This window comes from Bos mutus, chromosome 11 (genome assembly GCF_027580195.1).
Source record: "Bos mutus isolate GX-2022 chromosome 11, NWIPB_WYAK_1.1, whole genome shotgun sequence".
Taxonomy (NCBI): Eukaryota; Metazoa; Chordata; class Mammalia; order Artiodactyla; family Bovidae; genus Bos; species Bos mutus.
In genome coordinates, this window is record NC_091627.1 from 77,083,840 (window position 1) to 77,106,462 (window position 22,623).

A 22,623-nucleotide genomic window follows, 5' to 3' on the forward strand; every position below is an offset into this window, starting at 1 on the left:
GCAGAGAGTGACTGTTCACCCTGGGTGTTTCCATCCCGGTATCTGTTTATTCTACAGGGAACATGAGCCTCTCAGGTGTCTCTAATTCCTGATGAAAGGATCTGTGGGTCCTGGAGTCCCGGCCCTTGGCCAGGTTTTCCAGTTGCTTCTCAGTCTCAATCCCTGGTAGTAGGAGCTGCTTCCTCTTGCTGCAGCCCCCCACCTTTCCCACCCTCCTGCAGCCTGCGGGGACCTCATACCTCACTTTCTTCACCCCTCGGGGCTCCTTTGTTTCCCAAGGCCTTACTTGTCACTTCCTGGGCCACAGAGGATGTTTCACACAGCTGGACAATCAACCCGCTGGGGAATCACTTCCCCAGACCCTTTGCTGAGCCCTATTTTGCTGTTTCAGAAGCTAGTCTGGTATCTCTGGCTACAACCAGTTCCAGGCATAAGCTCTTTTATCTTCTTTATTTCCCATATCACCTACTATAAGATTGGGTACCCACCGAGGGAAAATGAACGAATGAATGAATGGGTCTAACAGGCAGTGAGCCCTTGCTTTTTCTACCTGCCACCCTCCACCCCCACTAGGGGCTCTGAACCAAAATAAGAACCATGAAGGCTGGTCTTCCATTCTGATTCAATGGGGGCCAGTCACGCCAGGTAAGGAGTGAGCCACCATGATGCTGTTATTCTGGCATTGTGTGTGTCCACCCATGCTGGTTGGAGAGGGAATGATTTGAGCCTGGGAAGGGTGGTGGCTACTCTGAGTCTCGCCAGAAGGATACTGAGAGAGAACTAGAAAAGCAGGAGAGAGGAAAGTGGGGGCGAATAGAAATCAGAGAGGAGGGAGTAGGGAGGCTCAGGGAGGAGGTGGGAGAAAGGGAGAAAGGGGCACAAGGAAAGAGAGGGAGAGAACCTAGCCTGGCCCTGCACATCCCCAGCCCTCTGACGTGGCTATGCTGATATCTCCCGCACTAATTGCTTCAATTAATAATACCGCTCTATAAAATTTCAGCAGCTGAGACCGAGTGAAAGGAAGGATGACATAGTGCATTAATAATGCAGGCAGCCGATCGAGTTGGGCTCCTGGGAGCTCCATTAGGGAGCCCGGCTGTCGTCCCCGCAGCAGCTAACACTTGGACAGGGCGGCCAGCGTCCTTGGGCCACTGCAGACCGCGGGGCTGAGGAGCCGCAGAGGCGGCGCCAGTGGATGGGAGGCTGGGGACGGCTTTAGCCTTCTCCGAAACTCCGGAAAGCACCCCTCCCCCATTCTTTCATCCGAACAACTGATGTTTTCTCTGTTATGTAAGTGCTGCTCAAGGTTTCAAGATCGCTGCCCTAAATCCTAACCCGCCCCCACCCCTTCCCAAACTGCCCCTTCCTGGACCTAGCGCTGATTAGCAGCCCCTCCCCAACCTCCACCAGTGAGGGAAGTTCCAAGGCAGCTCTCCTGATGGTTTTTGCTTTTGTTTTGAAATCTCTGTCCCATTTTTGATCTTTCATCTCAGTCTTCTCTCCTCTTTGTCCCTGGATTCTTAAGAGCTCTTAGAGCAGTGATCTTCTCTCCCAAAACAAAGAACCTGTCATCCAAAACGCATTACAGCTGGTTTCTCTGAAGTCAGCAACAATGTCAGCATCACCCAAATCCTCCCTAAGGGTCTGCACGTGCACAGCCCATCCCCCAGACTGTGCCCAGGCCAGTCCGAGCGTGGAGCCAGGAACAAAGGAGCCAGTGGCAGACGTCCCCATCTGAAGCTGCAGGTTCCTATGCGGTATTATGCTGGTGCAAAGCCAGTTTTTTCCCATTTGCTTGCAGAAACCAGGCCTGGACCATCCCAAGCTCACTAATTAGGGCTTCTCATTCTGGGGTCTAAATGTTAGGGGAAACACTGACTGAAACCACCCACCCTGGCCAGGCACCATAGTAACCATTAGGGTGAATTATTTTATGACAGGAGGTGTTGGTAAGGAACATGGGACTAACAAGCTACCACCAACCAGAAGAATTCAAGAAAGGTCAAAAGGAGACACCACGTGTCCTCCCACCTCCCTGAATTCTGCTTGCTGGAATCCATCTTGGCTGAGCAATGCATGCATCACTAGAAACGACCCTAAGTGTGAATGATTGGTGACAGACAACCCAGAAATTAACCCATCACCATAAAACCGGAGGCTGCGAGCCACATGGCAGAGCAGTCCTCCTGGGTTCCCTTACACTCCTGCTCTCTGGCCAGGTGCCCCTTCCTGGGGCAATTTCGGCAGAGAGTGACCTTTTAAAAAATGGCGTGAGTAGATATTGGTATACAAAGGAGTGGGCTGCAGTGGGCACTGTTGATTTTTAGCCAGTATTCATCCTCCCATTTATACATGTCTAACAGATCCTAGTTTCTATGGGATATTTACTCCTCCTTTTAAACTCAGTGAGTGGATTGTGGTTGGTCTATGCCAGTCTCAGAATCCTACTCCTCTCACCAGGAGTCAGCCTGGGATTGGACATGTGGCCCAGTTCTGGCCAGTGAGACAAAGGGAGAAATTGCTAGGAAGCTCCTGGGAAAGAGACTTGAGTAGGGACAGTTTGTCCTTTTTCAGTGGGATGTTTCCACATCTGGAATTGCTGTGGGCATCCTGTCAGCCAACCTGAGGATGAAACCCACTCGAAGATGGCAGAGTGGGAGGGAAAGGACTCCTTGAGACACTGAGCCTCCCCTTCCTCTGAACATGAGCTAGGAAAGATAATAAATTCCCTGCAGTTGAGGACAGTTTGAGTTGAGGTTTTTTTGCTACTTGCTGACAAAAACATCACAGCTGATACACTCTCCCTACTTTAACATGCAGTATTCACACTGTTTGTCTGACATGTTTCACATATCGCCTTGTCATCTTTATTGTATTGTTGTATTGTTACTTAACTTTTCCTGTGTTTTTGTCTCATCTATGAAGTCTATACCAGCTCTTCCAACCCACGTAGATGTTCTCTGAATTCTTATAGAGCTTCCAAATAGCAGTCAAATCTGTCACCCATTCATACCAGAAATATTTACTGAGCCCCTGTTATATGCCCTGATAGCTCAGGTGGTAAAAAAGCCACCTGCAATGCATCTGGTTCGATTCCTGGGTCAGGAAGATCCGCTGGAGAAGGAATAGGCTGCTGCTGCTGCTGCTGAGTCGCTTCAATCATGTCCAACTCTGTGCGACCCCATAGATGGCAGCCCACCAGGCTCCCCCGTCCCTGGGATTCTCCAGGCAAGAACACTGGAGTGGGTTGCCATTTCCTTCTCCAATGAATGAAAGTGAAAAGTGAAAGGGAAGTCGCTCAGTCATGTCTGATTCTTTTCGACCCCATGGACTGCAGCCTACCAGGCTCCTCCGTCCATGGGATTTTCCAGGCAAGAGTACTGGAGTGGGGTGCCATCTTCCTACCCACTCCAGTATTCTTCAGCTCCCCTTGTGGCTCATCTGGTAAAGAATCTGCCTGCAATGCAGGAGACCTGGGTTCGATTCCTGGGTTGGGAAGATTCCCTGGAGAAGGGAAAGGCTACCCACTCCAGTATTCTGGCCTGGAGAATTCCATGGACTGTATAGTTCATGGGGTCGCAAAGAGTTGGATACGACTGAGCAACTTTCACTTTCACTGTTATGTGCCACACTCTGGGCAAGGGCTAAGGATACAGCAGCAAGCAAGACAGACATGGTCCCCAGGCCTACAGAGCTTATAGTCTGTTATGAAATGTTTGTGTCTCCCCCAAATTCATACGTTGAAATCCTGACCCCTAATGTGATGGTATTAGAAGGTGGTGACTTTGAGAGGTATTAAGTAGGTCATGAGGGTAGAGCCCTCATGAATGGAATTAGTGCTCTAATAAAGGGACCCCAGAGAGTTCTCTTGCCTTCTTTCTACCATGAGAGTCAACAGTCCTCATAGCACTTAACATAGCTGACCCCTAAATAAGCATTCATATGCGTCAAGTAAATGAAGGGACGAATGTGTAAATGGATGGATGGAGTTAAGTAAATGGTTAAACACTTTCATTCTGTCTCTTCAGTTGGGAGATTACAAATGAATCCTTCTGATGCCAGAATCCTCATGGGCAGGTCTTGGGAAGAAAGGCTTCCTTCAAAAATGAATGTCCATGGGGAGTTCCCTGAGTCTCTATCCTCCTGGTGGTACCCTGACTCCTTTATTGCCCAGGTTGGCTTCATCTTCCTGGCTGAAGAGTCTGAAGGAAGCAAGATCCTAGGGTTCCTAGGCACATGTGACCCCAAACTTTCCAGGCGGATCCCCACCTCTCCAATTGCACTGATTGGTGGCTAAGTAACCCTCGTGGATTATGTCCCAGGAACTCTGGCCTTCTCTTCTCCCACCGAAGTGACTTCCCAGCCAGAGCCCAGGAGACCGGATGTGCTCCTGCTAATGGTCTGAAAGTGCTCTCTGCTGCTGGCCCAGACTCCCGGGAGGTCGTGAGAGAGGCAGAAGTCTGGAGAGATAACACAGACTACTCACTCGCCCCCGGGGTCTAAACTCTGGAAACACTGAGCAGCTCCATGCTTGAGGCAGTCCAGATGACAGCCAGCGAGGTTCGCTGAGGATAGTCTCAGTGGACTGTTAGAGCTGGACCCTGGGAGGCAGGCAGGGAGGAGGAGCCCAGGAAGGAATCATCAAGTCCATTGTGAAGTCTCCCTTAAAAATCCATCATCTGAGCCGATTTGCAGGCAGAAGTGAGGCCTTCCCTGGAGCTGGATACAGAGCCTGCCTGGGGGCCCAGTTTTGCACCTGGACTGGCCAGTACTCAGCCAGTCACCCCCAAGTGCGACCTAGGCTGGTCCTGACAGTTTCTGAGCCTTCAGTTATTGCAGAGGAGCAGGACCAGTTATGTAACTTGCAGGGCCAGGGCAACACGGAAATGTGAGGTCCCTTGTTCAGAATGATTAAGAATTCCAAGATGATGACAGGGCCTTAAACCAAGCCCAGGGTCCATCAAAGCACCAGGCCCTAGGTGACTACACAGGTCGCCCTTGTGAAGCTGCAGAGGAGTTACTGGAGAAAAGTGTGAGGCGGGGAGAGTTACCAGCAACGGTTAACCACCAGCCCTGAGTCTTAAAGGAAGGGGCTTTAACTTCCTTAGGTCTCCTTCCTGGGACCCAGAGATACCCATCACTGACCGGGTGAAACTGAGGGGAGTTTTAGTTTTGTTGGCCTTGAAGTAGAGACCAACTTCCTGTGTGTGGAGTGGATCCAAAATGAGCGAATCCACGTCGGAGGTCACAGGGCCAAGACATGTTAAGATGGCCATTTGTCCCAGGGCCTTTTGGTTTAAGTTAAGGCAGCTAGGACGCACCCTTTAGAGTGTAATTCACCTCAGCACCAAGGACGAAATAACACATCACCCCCTGGGTGAGAAAGGGTCTATAGGATCTTTGTCAGTGAGCTTTCAAGGGAGGTAATTCAGAGACAGTGCAGCTTTTTAAAAAGTCCTTGGATAGCAAGGCTTTATTTAAATGGCAAAACATACTGTAATTTGAATAGAAAGACTCAGTTTTGTAAAAGTGAAAAAATTTTCCCTAAACAAATCCAATTCCGTCTCATTGCAATCAGTGTTTTAAATTTGGTAAAACTAATATTAAAATTGATTTGGGAAAAATAAACTTGGGAGAACAAGGAAAACAGTTTTTAAATTTTAGTTAGAGGATAGGACTTTAGATATTAAAGTACATTTTCAAGAGCACATAAAGATGCCTATGGGACCCTCTTCATCTCCAGCAGGTCCAGAGGATGGTCTTCTTTGCCCCTGTAGCCTTGGCTGTTGAGCCCCTGGACCAAGACTTGGAGGTTGTGCTGTTCAGACCCCAGGCTGCTCTGCCCAGGTGCTGCACAGGGCATTCTGGGAAGCCAGAGGCATTGCCCACTGCCCTCGGGTTGCTCCCAGAGAAACAGGTGGCTTCAACTCACTGGGGACCTTCTTGCAAAACCTCCCATCCTGCAGGGGAGACTCTTAAGGAAATCTGCACCAGTTCCTGGTGCCTGGCCTCGCCTTCACCCCAGAGGCTAGGAGAGTCATCAGGCCACAGACTCGTCAGGTCAAGGAAGGTCTTGAGTAGGAAGGCAGCCTGCTGTGTCAGACTCCTGTGGGTTACTGAGTGTGGTACACGCATTAGCTATGACCCGGGTCCTCCTGCTTCGTTGTCTTTGAGTGTCTCCACCCAAAATTCAAAGCATTAACATAAAGGATGGGGGAATAGTCACGATTAACATGTGGTTCAGAGGGAAGCTGAGTTGACTGAGATGGATGTGACATTTCTCTGTGTGTTGGGGGCTGATCCTCCCTCAGCCCTCTCCCCCACCCCCAATTCCCGTGGATAACCGAGAGTGAGAACTATTCCAGAAAGTAGTGGGGGTCGAGACACACAGACATCCTTAGTCCCTTCAACAGCGTTCCGGGTAGCTGGGCTCCATTCTCACAGAGGTTACTTGCTTCTCTTGCTTCTCTGTGGATTTGCTTTGGGGGAAAATGGTTCGGAGTGAGTACTGGAACCCAAATCTCAATAGCAGCAGTTTCTCCCTCTTCCAGAAACCATTCTTTGTTTTTGCCAAATGCTGGGCATTCAAAACAAGTTGTCTTTTATCTCAACGGGGAGTGGGCTTAGGTGGGCCTGGGGTGAATTTCTAATCTTCTTGCCCTGTACCTGCCTCAGGACTGGTGGACGGAGTCACTGCAGGGGTCTGGGAGAGAAAAAGCAAATTTGCTGGAGATGTCAGCCCTCCCTCCAGCAGAAGCCTCAGTGGGGTCTGCTGTGCTGACACTCGCTGACTGAGGCCGAGATCAGCCATCACTGCAGACAGAATTGTTTCTTATTTTCATCCTGTGACATAAACGGAGAGGCTCTGAATGCAGCTTCCAACAGGGGCTGCAGCTCAGGGCCCTTAATAGGCCCTTAGAACAGGCCTGCAGAGACTGGCTTCCTAGGAGCCGGAAGAGCCGGGGGCCTCAGGCTCAGCACCACACCCCTCCTCCCAGCCCCCGCCTGCTGCATTGCACCACTGATTCAGTGAAGACATCATCCTCACCCACTTGAGAGCGGCTCGTTGCTTGGCTCTGACAATTAGACTGAGCTGCTGCAGAGAAGCGTTCTTCCTCACCGACATAAGGCTTTTTAAAAGTGATCAATTGCATTAGCAAATTTCTTATTAGCTCTGCTGTCAGGAGGGAGCTCCTGCCACATTAGCTTGCTGAGGCTGATGCAGAATTTCCCAGCCGTTAATTACCATGCCAAGGGCTAAAGGGACTCAGAGGCTGGTAGGTGGATGGGTGGTGGCCCCCATTCTCTTTTCCCTCTCCCGTGGGAGGTCAGGGAATCTGGGGCTTGGTGTTGAGCTCCTTAGGTCTGACTCTGCAGTGGGGTAGGGCCCAGGACGCCCACATACCATCTGGGCTGATAGAGGTTGGGTTGTCCAATAGAGCCTCTGGGATTTGGCAACTTGGAATCTGCACAGCAGCTCTTTAGGAGCTGCAAGTTCAAGGCAGAGCCTGGACTGCATCCCAGAAAGGTGCTCCGGCCTCTCCTTGGCGGGGTGGAAGGTTGGGGGAGGGAGGGAGGGGGATTCAAGGCCACTGATCCTCATTTCTCCTCCCCTCCCTCCAGACAGCTTGAGACTCTCCTCCCTGAAGGTGACATCACATCTCCTGCTCAGATCATCTCTTGGTGACTATCCAAAGAACTGCATATTCAGGATACCCAACCCGACTTCTACCGGCCCAGGCTTAGACAAGGAATTGCTTAAAACTCACATGCATCGGGGAGCAAAATGAGAGAAGGCAGACTTTGATTTCTTGTTGTACCTAGTGCCGCAAACTAATAAAACCATTCAGAGGGTGTCTGATTCCTTTGAGAATCTGACAGAACAAATAGATCTTCATTCCCAGGAAAAATGAATATAGTCACACGTGTGTCTTCAGTTTGGGAATGCTCTGCAGTCAGCTTATGAATCCCCATTTTATAAGTGCCCTTCCCAAGCCCATGGGAGTAGCTGAACCCTGGGAAGGGCCCAAGCAGCCCCCTGCCACAAGAAGCAAGGTCAGCTCCTAAAACAGCAGCAGAGCCAGCTCCCTGGGGCAACACCGGCCCTGTTTGGGTAAAGGCTGCAAGACACAATTGCATCATTCCTTGGGTTACAGTAGACATGGCGAGACCGAGACATGGGTTCAGGGCAGCACTGACTTTGTGGTCAGGTCTGCATTAACTGCTCCTTCTGAGAAACCAGTTCCTGTGGCTGGGAGGCCCCTGGTCCTGGTGTGTTCCTGCCGAGAAAGGAGGTAGGCGGGGAGGAGGAGGAGGAGGAGGAAGCAGAAACTGCAGCAGAAAAAAAGAGAAGATTCTGAAATGGGTGCGGGGGAGGGTGAGTGTGTGTGTGTGTGTGTGTGCGTGCAGGCGCGTGTGGAGAAGAAGAGAAGTGGGTGGGGAAGAGCACCGAATTCCTTATTGTTCGTCTAAAGGATACTTGAGATGAAATCTCAGGAAAATTGTGAGGATGAATTTGCACTCTTTCACACACACCGCCTCAAATTCTGCCTTATCTTGAGTTTTGGTAGGCGGAATGCTCTGCTCTGTGAAATCAAGAAAACACCCTGCTTTCTTTCTTGTCAGCTCTCAGAAGGTTGGGCTTTCGAAAATCCCCCAAGGAGAGCGGAAAGGTGGGAGGTCCTCTAGCATGTGAAGTGAAGTGAAGTGAAGTCGCTCAGTCGTGTCTGACTCTTTGCGATCCCATGGACAGTAGCCTACCAGGCTCCGCTGTCCATGGGATTTTCCAGGCAAGAGTACGGGAGTGGGCTGCCATTTCCTTCTCCAGGGGATCTTCCCAACCCAGGGATTGAACCCAGGTCTCCTGCATTGCAGACAGACGCTTCACCGTCTGTGAGGGGGCTACCAAATTATTCTCCAGGGCCCCAGTGGTTTCCACGACTCCCTGAGGGGAGCAGGAGGGTAAAACTGCTGCTAAGATCAGACCCAGCGGGATTCTTCTGAGGGATGGAAGACACTGATAACCAACTGGGACTGCCTCCTTCTCTGTATTGAGGAGAGTATGTTGACTTTAGCCCAGATCCTGATACAGCCTCAGGGCCACAGCCTGTCCAGGGCCCATCCTTAGCCCTCCCTCCCTGGTTCCCGCCTCCCTCCGGGTTGAAGCAGTCATGAGCTAGGCTCTTGCTCCAACTCTAGCCTAGTATCTGCCGGGTTTCCCAATCTCCTTCCAGGATGGCCTTGCTCAGGATCCAGCCCCACCGGTCAGACCTGCTCACCATCCCTTTCAGGCATGTAGTCCCGTCCCAGCAGGTCGGCTCCACTTCTGACACTCATTTCCGTGGGCCACTCCTTGGGCTTTCTAGGTCCACATCGCAGCCCTCCTGGTGTTTTCAGCCCCATGTTCCAGAAACTGTGGCATGAGAAGCTCCTCTTGCCAGCATCCCACTTGCTCCTCCTTCACTCTCAGGATGAACCGATATCAGTCTGGTTACCTGTTGGGGAGATTAGAGACATTGAAAGGGCTCAGGATTTTGTGAGCTGGGGAAGAGATGACTCAGCCTGATTCAGTTTCTCTGAGGACCATGGGCCTGGGCTTATGTCTGTTTTCTCCCTGCCCGTGGGGAATGGCCAACATTGGGCCCTGAAGCAGAGGGACTGGCTCAGAGGAAGAAGAACTCTGTTGCCACCAAGATGAAATTCTGCAGCAGCTCGTGGGTGACCGGAAAGGAACCCCTCCCTGGAAATGTCCTTCAAACATCTTCCATCTGTCCTGCATGGTCTCTGTATTTTCTCCTTCCCAGCTCTGGGCTTCAGGGACCGCTCCCTCCAGCTGCTTCAGCCCGTGCCTACTCACTGGTTTATAAAGTTAGGAGAGGCAGCATCAGTGTCCCAGGAATGCTGGAAGTATGATTCTCCAAGCACTTAACTTAATTCAGAAAAGAAGTTGAAATGGGGAAAATTGGTTCCCCACCCACCCAGTTCCCTGTCCTAACGCTCCTGTTCCCTATATCAACCAGAAGAGGAAGCAACTCCCCGAAGCAGCCTCGCCTCCCCGCCCCCAGCTCTCTCATTTATGTGTTCTGTTTTTGTCACATCACCTACCGTGATCTTTTATTTTTGTGTTTGTTTACTAGGTTTTGCCTGTCTCCCTCAACCACCCACTCATCCATTAGGCCCTTGTCTTGTTCATCGCCACATGCCCAGTACCCAGCACAGTGCCTGGTCCCCCAAGGAAGGGTACAGTCAGTATCTGTTAATATGAGGGAAGGTGGTTAGGATTTGGAGAGGAGGCCAGGACCAGGGAGGCCATCAGTGTAGATGGAGTTGGCGGGACATTGGGCACCACCCTTTTCATTACCCTCTTGAGGCTTTCCGCGGCCAAGTGGATAAAGTTCCTATTCGTTATCCTGACACACAGTCTGTCCTTCTAGGTTCATTTCTTGCCAATCTCCTTTAAGACTCCAATGTGTCAGCCTCCAAATTGCTAAATGGTCCCCACAGTCCCAAGTGCTTCCATGTGTTCTTCTGCACGTTTGCACCTGAAATGCCTTTTGTCTATGCAACTAGGAATTATTGGGTTGGCCAAAAAGTTTGTTTGGGTTTCTCCGTAAGATGGTATGGGAAAACTGGAATGAAGTGTTTGGCGCATCCAATATACTATCTCTTTTTATGATGACTGACGATTGAAGGTTGCGGTATAGAACAAGCTCCTACCTCAGTGCTTTGCCAAAATGAAGTCCTCCCTAAATGCTGGTTAGCATCCTTTCTCTTCCTCTCTGTCTAGGGCACCTACCAGCACAGGGGGCTGGAACTCTGTGAAGCCTCAGGCCCGGCTGACCACCCCAGGGCTCCACAGTGCTTTGTTTTCTTCCCATACTTAGTGACTTGTTTCAGGGTCTGTGTCCCCAAGCTGCCACCTAGGGCAGAGGCATCTGTGTCTCCTTTGTGCTTAACATGGTGCTTGGCACACAGTAGGTGCTGAATAATGCCTGTTGGAAACAAGCATTGGTCTGGAGGGTGTTGGGAAGGAAAGTCAGTATCTGTGCCCTCCTGGGCTGGGGGAAGCTAGGAGGGGAGAAGGAGGGTAGTGCCTCCCTCCTGGGGCCTATCGGTCATCTGGTCATGAAATCAGAATCTGCATCCCAAGCACCACAGCCACATCCAATTTTCCATCAATGAAATATTCAGTGGCTCCACAGCCATGGTCTGCTGCTCTGTATCTGGAAGGGAGGGGCTCCCACCTGCTCAATGCCTGTCTCCACTCCTCTGCACACACCCGCCCTCAATCTCCAGACCAGCGCCTTTGTCATCTACCTCTGTGCCTTGCTAATGCTCTGCATTCCCAGCATTCCCCTCATTCCCCAAATCAGGACTGCCCTTCTGCTTCCTTGACTATCCAACTCCAACTCAGCCTTCCCTGAGGCCCACCATCTCCACGAAATGTTCATTAGAAGTGATCTTTCCCTTCCTTGGACCCCAAACCTATATTTCACCACTCTAGCCAAGTGGAGTTACTTCTTAACTGGACCCATCCTAGTTCATATGAGATATGAATTTTGGCTCAAAACAATGGTTTACTGCTGCTGTGGCTTTCCCCCCTGGAGTTTGGCATTGGGACTGGAGTGCTTACAAGAAAGTAGGAATGGGAATTTCAATGAAAACAACAGGGGTTTTCAGGGACCTCTGCTGGACTTGGAACCCTAAAGCTTCCCCACTTTAATCAAGGACAGTTCTCCAGCCTTGCCCCTACTCTAGACAAGTACTCTACACAAGCAGGGCAGGGGGACCCTTGGGGTCAAACTTGTAGCCACAGTGATCTCCAGCCACAATGTGCTGCCTCTGAGCACACAGCGGCTGCTGTTCAACATGGTGAGTTTGGGCATGTTGTGAGATTGCCAAGTGACAGCAATGCGCTGAAGGCTGAACATGACAGAAGAAAGGGACCCAGTGTGGGGTCCCTTGGCCAACTCTGTCCAATCAGAACAGTCTGGCCTGGCTGTACGCATCTTGAAATTAGGTGTGAATTAGGTGTGAAATTAGGTGTGAATCACTATTCATATGATTTTGACCCTATAGTTTCTACATGGCAATGCCAGTGAGCCCATTGCCCAAGGATGGAGTGTGGAGAATGGGTATACATTGTGGATTTGGAGTTGGGGGCTGGACTTGAGTCTAGACTCTGCCTTTTGCTCAGCTGAGTGACCACAGGGCAGACTTTGACCTTCCTGAGCATCACTGTGGACATGCACATTGATGTTTAGCTCTATCCACACAACACTTTCTTTTTTTTTTTTTGAGCATTCTTTATGTGCTAAGCCCTGCATCAAACATTTTATTTTTAGTACCGTCATTGTCCTCACAACAACTCTGGGAGGAAGATATTATTACTATCCCCATCTTAGAGTTGAGCAAACAGAGAATTAAGAGAGAGGTTAAGTAACTTTCCATAAAAGCCATTAATTAAAGGGCAGGTCTGGGATGCTACATCAGGGTTCCTGAGCACTGTGAAATTTTGCATCTCTGTAAGTGGGAGTAAAAATCTCTCCATCAATGGTGTCTGAAGAGGAAATAGGATAATCTATATCAAAGAATCTTGTAAAATGTAAAGCATTATTTTCCATAGGAGAAGACTCGGTTCTTGCTCCCAAGCATTTTATAATCTGGCTCAGCTGATCCATAAGATCCGCACAGTGTTTGCTCAGATGAAACCAGGCTGTCAAGTTGTCCAGCGCACACCTTTAAGTGACCCAACTTCTCATCACTAATGGGACAAACAGACATGGTGTGCGTGCCTCCTGACACCTTGACACGCACGGGAAGGTGTGCCACACCTCTGTAGTATATCCTTGCCCCAAAACATTTAGCCTGGACCAAATTAGAAAAACCCAGATTGTGGGGCATTTTAAAGACAGTTTGCTTGGATTCTTCAATGATGCCAATGTCATGAAACAACAATAACAACAAACAAAGACAGGGAGACTGCTCTAGGTGAAAGGAAACTAAAGAGACGATAATTAAGTATACTGTGTAAATCTCGATTGAATCCTGGATTTTTTTTAAAGGCATACAGAATATATTGGGTTAATTGAAGAAATTTAAATATGTTCTATAAGCTAATATAGAAGGAAATAATATAAGGAAATAATATAGAAGGAATAAGGAAATAATATAAGGAAATGGCAACCCACTCCAGTGTTCTTGCCTGGAGAATCCCAGGGACGGGGGAGCCTGGTGGGCTGTCGTCTCTGGGGTCGCACAGAGTCGGACACGACTGAAGCGACTTAGCAGCAGTAGCATAAGCTAATATTACTGTATCAATGTTAAATTTCTTAGGTGTGATGATATTGTGCTTATTTGAGGAAATATTGTTAAGAATGTCCTGGTTCTTAGTGCTTGGGATAAGGTGTCAGGAATATTTGTGATTTTTAAATGTTTTTGCAAGAAGAAAGTGTATATATATGTGCATATATATATATATATATATATATAAACACAATATATGTATATCTCTTGCACTGCAGGCAAGATTCTTTACCATCTGAGCCACCAGGGATGCCCGCATATATATATTCAGTTTGGTAAATCTGGATGAAAGATTTATAGGTTTTCCTGCACTATCCTTTCATCTTTTCCCCAGGTTTGAAAATTTCCCAGTAAAAATTGAGAAGTTGAGCAAATAGGTTTAATAGTGAGGGCTAGTAACTTGCCATAAAACCTATGAATTAAAGGGCACATCTGGGGCCTAAAGCCTATTACAGTGCCAAGTGGAAATAGCTATTTAAAGAAACCTAGAGCCGAACACCTTTATCATATAAAGAATATCTCCACCAAGCTTATTTCTTTGTTGGCTCCACATTTTAACCAATGGCGCAGCTTAGGAAGGGGTCCACATGGCCGCAGGGTCTAAGGCAGCGTCTCCACTCTTCTACAGGGGTAACTCTGCTATTTTGTTGTTCAGCGGGGCTGCTTTTCCTTTGGCCACTATGTAGTCAAATAGTTTCCTGCCCCAGCCTTCAGGTTCCTAGGAGACAAAGCTCAACACCCTCACAGAACCCGGGAATCCTCCATAGCCCCATGTTTCCATGGTGCTAACAAAGCCCAGCCTTACCCACAGGAGGGACAAAACAGCCGGAAGAGGACCTTCAGCCACCTCTCCTGGGAGCCACTATGAGAGTCATCTAGGACATTTGTTTAAAATGCCCCCCACCTGGGACTTCCCTGGTGGTCCAGTGGTTAAGAATCTGTGCTTCTACTGAAGCAGGTACGGGTTTGATCCCTGGTCAGGGAACTAAGATCATGCATTCCAGTGTGGCAAAAAACCCCCGAAAAACAAAAACAAGTCCCATACCTATAGGACCAGGGCCTGGGAACCCTCATTTTAACCAGTACCCCAGGTATTACTGTAGTGCACTGAAGTTGGAGATCCAACAGCCTAGACTGAAACCAAAACCTCTAAAGCTAGCGTTCAAGACCTAAAAAAGTTTGGCGGCCCGTACTCCCAAGTATTAGCCTCCCCTCCAGCCAGGCTGAAGGGCTCCCTAACCTGCCCTCTAGTCTGGGCCTTGGTGTACCCTCGGTTCCCTGGAATCCTTCTACTCTCCCCTCAATCCAGGTGATGCCGATTCAGAGTCAAGGTCTGCCTATTCCCGGGAGCCTTCCTGATCACCTCAGCCCATGCATGGCCCGAGGGTTGCTTGCTCCCTGTCTCTGATTCATTCAATGTGAAATTGGTCTAATTTCACATTAATACTGAATCTAATACTTTCTGCAACACTCTCTGCTGTGGTTTTTACTTGCTTTGGTTAATGTCATCGCTCTGCCAACCTGTGAAATTCTCGAGGGCAGGGATGTCATCTTTATGTCTTGCGTCCTCCTCAGTTCATGGGACAAGGTTAAAATCCCAGGTAGCTCCTCAGAACTGGGTTGCTAATAATCAAAGTGAGGGAAATTTGGGAGAAAAATGGTATAAAAGAGCGGCTGTAGGGGAGAGAGAGGAGGGAGACGACGGGCTCTGGCTGCAGTAGCTGTTGCGCAGGGCATGGGACACTTCTGCTGAGTCTGGGATTCCAGGCTCTGTGGATAAGTATTGTTAGGGTGACCATCCCTCCCCTCTCCCATAACTATTTGCATTTGGAGCTGGGTTGCTTTGGGGGTCTCTGCCCCCTTGTAACAATTTGCATCCACAAATTTACATAGACGTTAAGTGACAGAGCTTTCTGAGAGGAGGCAAGGCCTGGCCACCTTGCCGTATCCCTCCTTTGTTGTTCAGAGTCATCCTTGGTGGATCCTGGCCTGGAAGTGTAGGCAGTGGAGCCAGGCTGCAGAACAGTATGGCTTGAGTATCTAGCGCCCCTGAGTATCTAGACTTCTCCCCAGGGCTCACAGTAATAGCAGTCCCCTAGCTCCTAGGTGACCTACAGGGGATTCCTCCGCAGACATCTGGCCAGCTCCGCTAGAAGCAGTTGAGACCAGCGAGGAGGGCTGTGTGGGCAGGGGTGACCTTGGATACTTTCTGGTAAATGTGAATGGGACTTGCCTTGTTGGCCCAGAAAGGGGGAACCTGCCACATTCACGCTGTTCCCAGACCCCCTTACACTGTTCCCTTTGTGTGGACCGCCCTCTCCCCTGGGCCAAGCTTGGTACACTCCCTGGGGAGACCTGGTTGGACTCCCAATGCAGGAGGCCTGGGGGAGACCTACTTGAAGGCCTCTGAGAGCAGCTCTGTCTCCTGAGTAAAATGGTCACCATGACTATCTCCCAGAGTTGTGCAAGAGGAAAACCAGAGCATATTCAAGCCAAAGAAAGGGATTGAAATTGCTTCTTTACTTCTGTTTCCCCACATTTCGTTAATAAGGCTGGCAACCCCCCAGCCCCTGTTCTGGGAGCACCTCAGCCAGCCATTCCCCTGCTGACAGTGCTGAGCAGATGGAACCCCAGCAGAGGGACGGCTGTATGCCGTTTGGGATGCTCCTCAGCCTCAGGTCCTGGCTCTGACAAAGGATGTACTCAGTCTCGCGGCCAAGGCACCCAAGGCCTGGCGGCCGATGGAAGCAGAGCTGCAAAGATAGCAGTTGTTGGAGGACGGCAAGGTCAGTGACCCTGTGAAACCGAAGCGCGGTTTGGAGGTTTGGATGGAGAGAGCCAGGAAGCGCTGGTAATGGAGGAAAAGTGAAAAGAGAAAAATCAATGGTGCGGGAAGCTTTCCTCACATCCTTCAAAAGGCTGCAGGGGGAAGTGGGGGAGGGCGAGCGGAGCTGGGAATGTATTAGCTGCCAGATCGTGTTACCAAGGGAGCTGTGGAGCCCAGGTGCCCTGAGGCCTCTTGGGAGATGGCAGATAATTACGGATGGGTCTCTGGTTTGATACAGCTCCGTCTCCAGGATGGGGATGGAATATATGACCCCCTTCAAGGTCCCCTTATCTGTACCAAAGCAGGTTACTGAAGGACAAAGAGAATTCAGGCAGCTGTCATATAATTAGTCCTGTTGTATGCTTCCTTTGGCGTTTAAGAAAATCTCCCATGAAAGTCCTAAGTGCTCAAAACCACAATGAATTTGGGGATTTCACTATCCTTTCCCCCAGCCATCTTTTATTTAAAATAATAAAAACTCCGAGCTCCTGACATCTTGATGACAGAGGCTTGATGGGCAACAAGAACAGGATCTTTAGTTTTCCTTTGATATGTTTGTTTCTCCTTGGTTAAGGGAGGGTGGGGTATGTTGGAATATTAATGTGGAGCATTTAGATGAGGCTCTTAATTTGAAAGAATGTGAGAATTAATGCTTGAGTTTAATCGGAGCCTGAATCATCACAGATAGATTTGTAGCCTCTTCTCCTTAATCAATTTCACCCTAATTAATTCCTTCTGTGGCTCAGTCTTGTTACATTAGATAGTCTGCTGATTATTTCCACAATCAAGAGACTGTGTATTCATGCATTTTTAATAAGGGATGACTGCATCCTTTTTCATAAGTGATCCTGCTGGTTGGCAGTTGCAGCAGCTAAAATAATTATAGAGCGGATTACTTACTTTTAAAGCATTGTTTGCTGTCATATTCATCCTAGGTGACAATTTGGAAGAGCTCTGTAGGCTGCTGTAATCGGGCAGAGGAGCTGGATATTTAATGTGGCAATTTTCAATGTCAAGTGCTGTTTATTCCTAGGTCAATGCCTTTAAAAAATAATAAACACAGGGGTAATTTGGTCCTGCTGGCTGACAAAACCATTCTAATTCTGTGCTTAGTTTAGAACCTTGACTCTCAGAAGGACCTTCTTCTGAAGACTACCAGGCACCTTTCACCTTCAACCATGACTGGTCCAAATATGGTTGCTCATGTCTGGTTATGACTTACGTGAAGGGGTACTCTAGTATCAGACCCTGCAATCTAGAAGGCTTGAAGCAGGGAACACCGTAATTTAAAAGCCTTAGGTATTTTCTGTTTAGCAAGAGGACAAAGGGAAATCCACATGAGGGAAAAGACTGCTTTTTATTTTGGAAAAAACACTGAACTTTTTGATCATGCGGAGGAAAGCTTGGTGCTTTTCTAGAGTGGACAGGTTGAGACAAGAGGAGAGCAATGGCTGTGCATACTAATGCAGAAAGCTGTCTTCCCAGTGGGCAGGCAGAACCACCACTCAGGGCAGAATTTATTCCAGGGGTCACGTGGTAGAGGAAAGGCTTTCCTCTTCTTTGAGGGAAAACAGAGTGGGGGCCTGAACTCCAGGCAGAGGGGATCTGGCCAAGGGCCCTCCTGCCTGTGAGAACTGAGTTAACCCTGCAGGTTGATGGTGGCCTAAGGCAGTCGGGGCCAGGGGTGGTGGTGGCAAGAGGTGGTGGTGGCAAGAGGTGGTGGTGGCAGGTGGGGACATGCAGGGCACCCCAGGTCATGGGTCAGTGGACTCCAGGAGAGTCTATAGACAATCTTCAACTTCATTGTTTTTCTTCTGTAATTTTAACTCTCTTTTGTCAACCTCAAGCCTTCAGCAGTTTTCTTAATTTTACAACCTTAAGAAAAATAAGAGAAGAGCCTGTGACTACATTTGTCACAAAGGTGGGGCAAGAGAATGTGATTTTCCTTTAGATCCCCTCCTTAAAGTCTGTTCAAGAAGGCCTGGTGGTCCCAGAGCCCACAGCAAGGGCCTCAGATTGGCCCTGAGGAAGGTGGAGACTCATAGGATCTAGAGGATGATAGAGGCTCAGGTTGAGGCCTTGCTCAGGTGGCAGGTGCAGAAGTGGGAAGGGACAGACCTCCTCCCCGTATCCTGGAGAAAGAGACCTTCAAAAGGAGAAAGTGCAGCTTGCAAATTACCCGGCACGGGTTGTTGGCTAGCGGCCATCTGGGCTGCCCTTAATATATACTGCAGTTGGCTAGAGTCTCAGAGGTTGTCCTGCCCTCCCTGCTTTCCACACCAGCTGTTCAGGGAAATTGCCAAACTGTAGCAACCTCCAGCTCATTTCCCAGGAACGCCACTGCCAGCTGCTCTGCAGAGCTCAGAGCCAGCAACTAGAGGTGTCACTGAACCTTAGGTCATAAGTTCCACCCTACTGCAGATGAGGAAACTGACCGATTCTGGGGCCATGACTATCTACAGTGAAATGATCAAAAGAGGTGAGCTGCCCTTGCCCCGGATCTCTCACTTCACTGGTAGGGAACCTGGGCTCGGAGAGGTAACATGACTTGTTCAAGGTTACTCTATTGATCAGGGACAGGTTCGTGGTTTGGGTCCCAGGTCCCCCAACCCCTAATTCAATGCTCTTTCTAGATATCTCATTCCTCATGTGAATTTATTTCTCATTGAGAAAAGCAGGTGGGCTCCTGACATCCAGCCAGCTGGATCTTTATTGACCAGATCACCAAACACTTGTGTTGTCCTTCCAATCTCCAACTCTCCTTCACGAGTCTTAAGGACACCTCCTTTGATCATTTCGCTACAGATAGTACCTGCATTTTTCAGTTCTCTTACCTGTAATATGGAGATAATAACAAAGTTGATCATTAATTGAGTTAATTTCATGTAAAGAACTCAGAACAGTGTGGGGTACATAATAAATGCTCAAAAAGAGGGTATATGTGAGCTCAACTCACTTCATTATGTATGAAAGGCTGTGCCTGAAGGTGGCTGGAATCCAGTGAGAGTCAAATTTGAGTGGGGACAGTGTTCTGAGCCCAGCACTCATCAATGAATCGGTGGTCCTAGAAGCTATTAATAGGAGAGGAACAGCAAGACCCTAATAGCTCCCAGTCATCTGCTCTGGTCAACCAACCCACAGGGAAGCCCAGCCCCCAGGCTGCGGATGCAGGAGGCGAGAGATAGAGCAGTGGCTGATGCACTTAACATTTCCCTATTAAGCCCCCTTGAACTCTAGGCTCACTTACCAGGTTCAGTTCTGTAACTTCTGTCCTGTGTTTCCTAACTGGGGAGGCTTAGTCAGTGTGCAGGACCCTGGAGAGGTAAAGGTTTAGCGTGGAAATGGAAGAGAGCAGAGGACCTCCATTTCCTCAGAGCAGTGGGAAGCTCCAGGCTACATGCCGGGAAGTCACCTTGTTTATTTTTTCCTGTATTCTCTGTTCCCCTTCCTCTCCTTTCCTTCATTCTCTGCCTTCCTCTGATATTAAGTCCCTCACTCCTCTCATCCCAACCGTAGAGCTCACCCTAGAAAATGAGTCAGACTGAAGTGAGGGTGCCAGTTGAGGAGATCTCCTCACGCCCCGGGGTGGGGGTCAAACCTGGTTTGACCCCTTCACCAAGGTGAGTAAATCATTCAGAATTAGTGTGCAAAGTGGACTGGAAAAGAAGGAGATCTGCCAAGGAAGCCTGAAGCCCAGGGCTATTGGCTGAGCTCTAGAGCCCCTGTAGACAGACCAGAAAGCTAGCTAGGTTAGCTTTTAGCCCCAGCTCTGGTGGTGCTGGAGCATCTGTGAGGCAGGTCTCAACTCCAACCTTTCCTCTAAGCTCTCTCAGGCCAGGGTTGCGGGGGCGGGGTGGTGAGGGGCAGGTTGCAGATGCTTTTCAAGGGAGTCCAAAGATCCAGCTTGGCTGTGTGAACTGAGGTGAGCCTTGGCCACTTTGAAGTTCAGTGTCCTCCTTTGTAAAATGGGGAAAATACCCACCTCCTGGCTCTGGCAGAGATAAGGTATGCCAGTGTTTTGCGAACTGTGGAGTTCAATACTGAGGGTAGTTATGAATACTTTCAATGATTAAAAGAAATCATCATTATCTTTTTCAGCCCCTCTTGAGGCACTTCATACAGTGCATAGGTGTTCAATAAGTAACTGTGATGTTGTGATTTATAATAAAAAATATAGATTTTGTATTCTTCCTTTTTTGGGCTAAGAACTCCTAAAATCTTTGAAATTTCCTAAGTTATTAGCGTGATAAAGGTGTCTTTTGTTATTCATAACAAGCCTCTTTCAACCACTTTTGAGTTTATGCTAGTGTGGTGACTTTCAGAAAACTGGTAGGTGACCTAAGGATGGGGACTAATTGCCAGGGGAACCAGTCATGATTAGAAGGCTTTCAGCGCCCCCTCCACCTCTAGGGAAGATTAAAGTCAATAATCACTTACTTAATCAATTGTACCTGTATAATGAAGACTCTATGAGACCCCAAAATGCAGGATCCAGAAACCTTTCAGGTTGATGAACACGTGAAGATTCAAGAGAATGGCACAGAGGCTCTGTACCCCTTCTCCGTATCTTGCCCTGTGTATCTTTTCCATCTGTCTGTTCCTGAGTTACATCCTTTTATGATAAACCAATGATCTAGTAAGTAAAATGTTTCCCTGAGTTCTGTGAGCATCTCTATCAAATGAATCAAGCCTGAGGATGGGGTTGTGGGAATCCATGACCTACATAGCTGGTCATTCAGAATCACAGTGACAGCCTGGACTTGCAGCTGGTGTCTGAAGAGGGGATGGGGGACAATCTTGTTGGACTGAGCCCTTAACCTTTGGGATCTGATGCTTTGTCCAGGAAAATAGTTTTAGGACATCCTTCTGGTGTCACAGAATTTTTTTTTAATCTTATATGTGTATGTGTGTATATATATATATTGAAGCATAGTTAATTTATAAAGTTGTGTTAGTTTCAGGTATATGACACAGTAATTCAGTATTTTTTATGAATTATTCTTTTTTAGATTCTTGTTCCTTATAGGAGTATACTTTCCTATGCTATGCAGTAGGTCCTTATTGGTTCTATTTTATATACAGTAGTGTGTATATGTTAATCCTAAACTCATAATTTATCCTTCTCCCCTCCTCCAGAATTGTTTGATGTGTGAAAAACGGACATATCTGGTGTCAGAAGTGTAACGGTGTTGTAGTGGAGTATTGAGAGTGCAAAAGACATGCAGGAGGAATGCATGTTTTATTTTACACTGATGATGTCAGTTTCTTCTATATGAAGCTTGCATTGGTCAGCTTAGACTAAATCATGCTGCATAACAGGCAATCTCAGTCATACAGGGTTATTTCTCACTCATCTTACTTGTTCATTATTCAACTCTGCTCCATGTCCTCTTCATTCTTGGACTTGGGCTATGGAGGCAGGACCTCTATGGGGCATGTTTACCTTCTGGGAGAGGAAAAGAACAGTGAGGAACTCAGTGGGTTTCACAGCTTTTGGATATGATGTACATCACTTTTCACTGGGAAATAAAGTCATATTCAGCTCTAACATTGGTGGAGTAGGAAGGATACTCTTCCTATAGGGAAGAGCATCAGGGAAGGGCAGTGTAGGAGTGGCAGCAAATATTCTTAAACAAAAAACAATCTACCTGTGAAGCAGCTTCATATTTTGAATATACTATAGCTTTAAATGGCTTCCCTGATGGCTCAGATGGTAAAGAATCCCAAAGAAAGGCAATGCCAAAGAATGCTCAAACTACCGCACAATTGCACTCATAATTACACGCTGGTAAAGTAATGCTCAAAATTCTCCAAGCCAGGCTTCAGCAATACGTGAACCGTGAACTTTCAAATGTTCAAGCTGGTTTTAGAAAAGGCAGAGGAACCAGAGATCAAATTGCCAACATCTGCTGGATCATGGAAAAAGCAAGAGAGTTACAGAAAAACATCTATTTCTGCTTTATTGACTATGCCAAAGCCTTTGACTGTGTCAGTTCAGTTCAGTTCAGTTCAGTCACTCAGTCGTGTCCGACTCTCTGCGACCCCATGAAATGCAGCACACCAGGCCTCCCTGTTCACCCAGACTCACGTCCATTGAGTCAGTGATGCCATCCAGCCATCTCATCCTCTGTCGTCCCCCTCTCCTCTTGCCCCCAATCCCTCCCAGCATCAGAGTCTTTTCCAATGAGTCAACTCTTCGCATGAGGTGGCCAAAGTACTGGACTTTCAGCTTTAGCATCATTCCTTCCAAAGAAATCCCAGGGCTGATCTCCTTCAGAATGGACTGGTTGGATCTCCTTGCAGTCCAAGGGACTCTCAAGAGTCTTCTCCAATGCCACAGTTCAAAAGCATCAATTCTTCGGTGCTCAGCCTTCTTCACAGTCCAACTCTCACATCCATACATGACCACAGGAGAAACCATAGCCTTGACTAGACGGACCTTTGCTGGCAAAGTAATGTCTCTGCTTTTGAATATGCTATCTAGGTTGCTC

The 22,623-nt window shown here is 48.4% G+C and overlaps 1 long non-coding RNA gene across 1 annotated transcript; it reads right to left on the minus strand.

Annotated features, from left to right (window-relative positions):
- Positions 1-5,568: 5,568 nt before the first annotated feature.
- LOC138989993 (uncharacterized) lies at positions 5,569-9,964 on the minus strand. Its single transcript, XR_011466185.1, has 3 exons — positions 9,857-9,964; positions 9,279-9,494; positions 5,569-6,479 (listed from the first exon to the last, which is right to left on the minus strand). It is a non-coding gene; the product is annotated as an uncharacterized lncRNA (long non-coding RNA).
- Between the last annotated feature and the right edge of the window lie 12,659 nt (positions 9,965-22,623).